Source organism: Nycticebus coucang, chromosome 9 (genome assembly GCF_027406575.1).
Source record: "Nycticebus coucang isolate mNycCou1 chromosome 9, mNycCou1.pri, whole genome shotgun sequence".
NCBI classification, from domain to species: domain Eukaryota; kingdom Metazoa; phylum Chordata; class Mammalia; order Primates; family Lorisidae; genus Nycticebus; species Nycticebus coucang.
In genome coordinates this window covers 71,939,726-71,945,725 of record NC_069788.1, presented here as the reverse complement: position 1 = coordinate 71,945,725, position 6,000 = coordinate 71,939,726, and positions in this window count along the sequence as shown.

Genomic DNA, 6,000 nt, shown 5'->3' with positions numbered 1-6,000 from the left:
CCCTCTATAGTTAAAAAGAAGGCTTTGAAAACCTCCTTCTGTATATTTTTGTATATTTTCTCAAAGGCATGTAGAATGTTGATTTTTGTTTTAAGATAAAAGCAATGCCAATTTTAAACCATGAGATTATTTTTTCCTTATTCAGTAAAGCCAAATAAAAGCTTGTTTGGAGATGACATATGACGAATTTCTTTTGCTTGCCTTGGTGGGAAAGGACTCCAGATGCTTTGTTCAATTTCACCTGAAGCCAAACTGCTCATCAGTTAAAACTCAAGGAGCAGACAGACAGGTTTAACAAGAATGATGTGCAGCACTCCACATCCACCTTTGCAAGACAGAACTGCTTCACAGGTTTTCTGAAACTGCTGTGAAACTGTGCTATAACTTTTTCCTATATTTGAAATGTTTCTATCTTATGCCAGCATGGTTTAATGTTTCAGGTTAACATTCTTCAAATTAGTAAAAAAATGTATGAATCAAATCAAATTAGCTCTGGTGCCATGGACATTAGCTTCTTATAGGAGAAGAGACAAATCCTTTGGGTTCTCCTGAACTTGCATGATTTTTTCTTAAATCTTACTCTTGCTAAAGGGACTCTTTCTCATTTGGAGGTTTGCAGTCAGTTAAGTTGTAAGGAGCTAGTTAAAGAAATAAAAAGTAGCCCAGAGTTTCCTACATATGAATGGTCTACAGATTATTGCAGGTTTCAGGAGGAAACCCTCTTCTTTTTCTGAGGTGTGCAGCCCTATGCTGCCATTTAGGGAAGGATCGCTAGGAAGACCCCACAAACTGCCGAACCCCACAGGCCAGGATCATCGTTTAAACACCTTTGGTGGTGGTTGTCACCGCCCTCCACCAAGTGACTGTTTCCCATCCATAGTGAATGGCTATTTGCCATTGATGTGAAAAGTTCTAGAACAAGAGTGGATCGCTTCCCTGGGAAGTCCCAGGATCTGTACCTTGCCGCTTTCAAAATGACTTTTAAAAAAAAAACTAAATGTCACCAGAAAATAATATGTATCTTAAAAGTAATGCCAACAAGATGTTTTACATCTTGGCTGGAAAATGCTCATGATGTAACTCTAAATTAAGAAACTGAATACAATAAAAAAAAGGAAGAAACTAAATACAAACTTGTGTATAGAATCTAACATCAGTTAGGTAAAAAAAAAAAAAATTGTTGGAGGCGGGGAAACTGGAGGGAAATCTAGCAAAAATGCTTAGCATGATTGCCTTGTCTGGTTGGTATAATTATAAATGAAATTCTCTTAGTTTCTCTCTACTCCCTTCTGCCCTTTCTGAGTGTTTTACAGCAAACATATAGACTTTGATGTCTAGATAACATGCTGGGATTGAACATATGGGGAGAGAAAAAATCTCCAACTTTGGGTTCATCCTTCTAAGCAACCCTCTGTCTTGGTTAGCTGAGTGAGGGCTCTCAGCTCTCATCTTGGTTTGGCCCTTATAGCCGAGGACTTTAGCAAGTAATGCAAGTTCTTTCTCATGGCCTCAATTTTCTTGGTATAGAATGAGACAAGGAGTTTGACTAGGGTTTCTTTCCAGTGATCTGGGATTTTACCAAGTCTCTGACAAGAAAAACTCTTGGGACTTTTTCTGCTTTAGGTATTAAGATCACTGAAGACAGAAACTTGGACATTTTCCTTATCCTTTAATCTTTCTTATGCAGTCACTTCTCTCCTGCAGGCAGGCAGTGTGTGTGCAGTAAATACTTCATGATAAGATGATAATGGCGGGCGGCGCCTGTAGCTCAAAGGGATAGGGCGCCAGTCCCATATGCTGGAGGTGGTGGGTTCAAACCCAGCCTTGGCCAAAAACCACAAAAAAAAAAAAAAAAATGATAATGGCTGCAGAAATTTGTTGCCCAGGAATGCCTAGAATTGTGGAAAATGGTCAGTTCAGAAACTGCGTTACATTGTCGTTTGTTTGTTTTAAGATAAGAGTCTCACTTTGTTGCCCTTGCCTTTGGTAGAGTGCTGAGGCATCATAGCTCATAGCAACCTCAGACTCTCGGGCTCAAGCTACTCTATTGCCTCAGCCTCTTGAGTAGATGGGATTACAGGCGTCCACAATGCCCAGCTATTTTTTCAGAGACAGGGTCTTGCTCTTGCTCAGGCTGGTCTCGAACACAGGAGCTCAAGCAATCCACCTGCCTCAGCCCCCCAGAGTGCCAGGATTACAGGCGTGAGCCACCATGCCTGGCTGGGTTACATTGCTGTTTGCATTATATTCCACCCAAAGTTAGATGTTAGATCATTTATAGCTTGGCTTTTTATTCTGATTTTATGTTGTTTGGTATATGATGCCCCATTTTTATTTTTTCTAAACAATGGCGGCTATGTTCAAACAAAACAAACATATGCACTTCGATTTGGGGATATCAAGGAAGACAATCACCTTACCTTTAGCAATAGGTCGAAAAATAGCCAGAGTATCAGAGTGAGGTAGCTTGCACCTATAATCCCAGCTACCCCAAAGACTGAGGCAGGAGGGTCCCTTGAACTCGTCAGTTCCAGTCTGCAAAGCAGGCTTAGTACCTTATAGTTTTTGCATATCCAGACATCCTATGCTTCTGACACAGGAAAACAGCATGGATTGGATAGTTTCTTAGTTTCAGACTGATATCAAATCATTGCTCAGAAATGTGTTCTTTCGTGCCTGATGGGACAGGAATTCTGACATAGAGTAAAGAGCATGAGGTTAGAAGCAGAAATCTGATATTTTAGATATCAGATATCAAGTAACCCAGGGAATTTCTTAACGTCTCTGGAACTTATTAAAAGGTAGACGGGGGTTTATATTGGTGCTTAGATGGGAGACCTGCTTATGGGCCAGAGCTGGCATGGTGCAGGTGCAGCAGGTGAGGACTGACTTACAACTAGTCTGGTGTCACTGTCATCTACTTCCGCTATTGCCTGTCCTCCTAGGGTTTCATCTGGGGAAAGAATTCTGAGGCGCTACAAGTTTTTCAAACAACTGGTAGAAAAGTTCTTTAAGGCAGCTTTTGTTTCTGAAATTCTCTATGGAATATAAATTTTAAAATTCTTTAGTAAAAGCTGAGTACCTATTTGTAAGACTCTTTACATATCTATTAGCACAGTATATAACCATGTGGTTATATAAATACACCAGCAATAATCTGCATCTTGACTTCATATTTATAGAAATTTGAGTATGTGTTCAATCCCAGCATTGTTATATAGATTGCAGTCCCTCACAATCATGAAAAGCTTAGAAAATTACTTTGAGAGCATATTAAAAAGGTTAATTTTTTTTTTTTTTTTTTGAGACAGAGTCTTACTTTGTCACCCCTGGTAGAGTGCCTTGGCATCATAGCAATCTCAAACTCCTGGGTTCAAGTGATTCTCTTGCCTCAGACTCCCGAGTAGCTGGACTACAGGTGCTCACCACAACGCCCAGCTATTTTTAGAGACTAGGTCTCGCTCTGGCTCAGGCTGGTCTTGAACCCATAAGCTCAGGCAATCCACCAGCCTCGGCCTCCCAACTGCTAGGATTATAGGTGTGAGCCACTGTGCCTGGCCCTAAAAGGTTAATGTATTTGGCTTTTGTATTTATTTATTGACCGTGTGGCTTGTCCACTAAAATAAGTGTGAGCTATTGTTTGGCTTGGTGGGTTAGAAGTTACTTGGCTGTGGGTATGGATGGCCCTGTATAGTCATAGCTGTGCTAGCCATCACTTGTACCCTTAACTTCCAGCCTCCCATCTAACACACTTGCACTCTTAAAGAAAAAGAGGATAAGGCAGAAAAGTATGGTTGAATCCCCAACATCCATACTATCCAATTAAAGTTAGTAAAAAAGAAAGCACTTATTTATTTATTTATTTTTGAGAGAGACTCTTGTTCTGTCAGGAAAAAAAAGTAAAATATACATATATATTCTGTCACTAAAATGTAATTGCCTGCCACTTTAATAGGCATTTCTTTTTTTCATTTCACACATTATAGTTCTAATCCTAACTTCTATCAGTAGCTCTGATTTATTAAAAATACAACTTCCCTGACAGGCAGAACAGTTAATCTTTGTGTGATGAAGGAATATCATTTAGCAACAAAGAGGCATAACAGAATTCCTATGGGATTTTGAACAAGTAAGTGATTCCTCTTAATCTCATTAAAATCAAGGTGTTGTGTTTAGTTTTAAAAATCTGCTCTGGGTATGACTGGTACTTTTTTCTAATTTTAAGATCATTTCTAAGGTCAGAGAGAGAAAGAGTTGCCTGTCAGTGATCTGTCTTTATCAGCAGAAGGGGAGCTATCTATGAGTGGCGGGGAAAAAATAGCTGACCTTACATCAGCTAGCAAAGACATTGCCAGACTTTAAATTCTAAACTTTTTAAACCTAATTGCAAGAAACTTCTTTTAAACCCCTTTGCTATGTTCTCACAATATGCCATTATTATAGCATACCTAACAGTGAGTTGTAATTATTTGTTTTTCTACTGCAGAATTTGATATCCTACAGAGCAAGAGCCACGCATTATTCATCTTTTTTTAAGTTAAAAAATTATTTTATTTTGGCGGCGCCTGTGGCTCAGTTGGTAAGGCGCCGGCCCCATATGCCGAGGGTTGCAGGTTCAAGCCCAGCCCCGGCCAAACTGCAACAAAAAAAAAAATAGCTGGGCGTTGTGGCGGGCGCCTGTAGTCCCAGTTGCTCAGGAGGCTGAGGCAAGAGAATTGCGTAAGCCCAAGAGTTAGAGGTTGCTGTGAGCCGTGTGTCCCCACGGCACTCTACCTGAGGGCGGTACAGTGAGACTCTGTCTCTACAAAAAAAAAAAAAAAAAAAAATTATTTTATTTTTACATATACATGTGTTAATTAGGTTTCCATTTTATTTTTGCCTTCACAAAATTAAAAAGACTTAAAATTTAATAACGATAACAATGTTTAAGATAAGGATTAGAAACAAAAACCTTGTACAGAACGAACAAACATAAATATATTCAGAAAAGAATCAGACAATCGCTACATCGAAATATTAAGCAATAATAATAATAATGCAAATAAAGTAACATTCACATTGTCAAATAAGAGTATGTCTATTATAGAATGCTTTGACTCTAAGATTCAGTATGGAGTTCCATGCTTTATTCATCTTTGTGTGTCTAGTATTGAACCTGTGACACAGGGTAGATTTCAATAACTTCTTTTTAAATAAATGCATATTAAATGTCTCTAAGAGGGAGACTTACTGATTCACATGTGGGATGAAGATGGAAACATTAAAGGTTGAAATTTTACATCCAGCCAAGAGCTTTTGGTTTGATGGGTGGTACCTTAGCTTCAGAGTTCTTAAGAACGTTCATGTGTTTTATCTCATTCAACTCCCACTGTAGATCTGGAAGGTTGGTAAGGCATTATTATGATTCCATTATTATTTCCTTTTTTTTGAGACAAAGTCTCACTCTGTTGCCCTGGGTAGAGTGCTGTGGCATCATAGTAGCTCACAGCAACCTCAAACTCTTGGGCTCAAGCAATCCTCTTGCCTCAGCTTTCCAAGTCGCCCGCTATGATGCCTAGCTAGTTTTTCTATTTTTAGTAAAGATGAGGTCTCCCTCTTGCTCAGGCTGGTCTGGAACTTGTAAGCCTCCCAGAGTCCTAGGATTGCAGGACTGAGCCACTGTGCCTGGCCTACTATTTCCATTTTTTTTTTTTTGGCTGGGCCAGGTTTGAACCCACCACCTCTGGTATATGGAGCCAGCGCCCTACTCCTTGCACCACAGGCGCTGTCCTACTATTTCCATTTTGAATGAGAAGAAATCGAGCTCTTGCCCAAGTAGATAGTAGCATTATGGGTCTCTGAGCCTCAGTCTTCATCATGAGATGACCAGACCCAGTGACTGATGTGTGTATGTGAGGATTCCATCTGTCTGGTATGTCAATCCATTTATTTCATCTTCTTATTGTCCTTTATCACCCTTAGAGGAAGATAAATGAAAGCCATTGTCTTCTCAGACCTGGC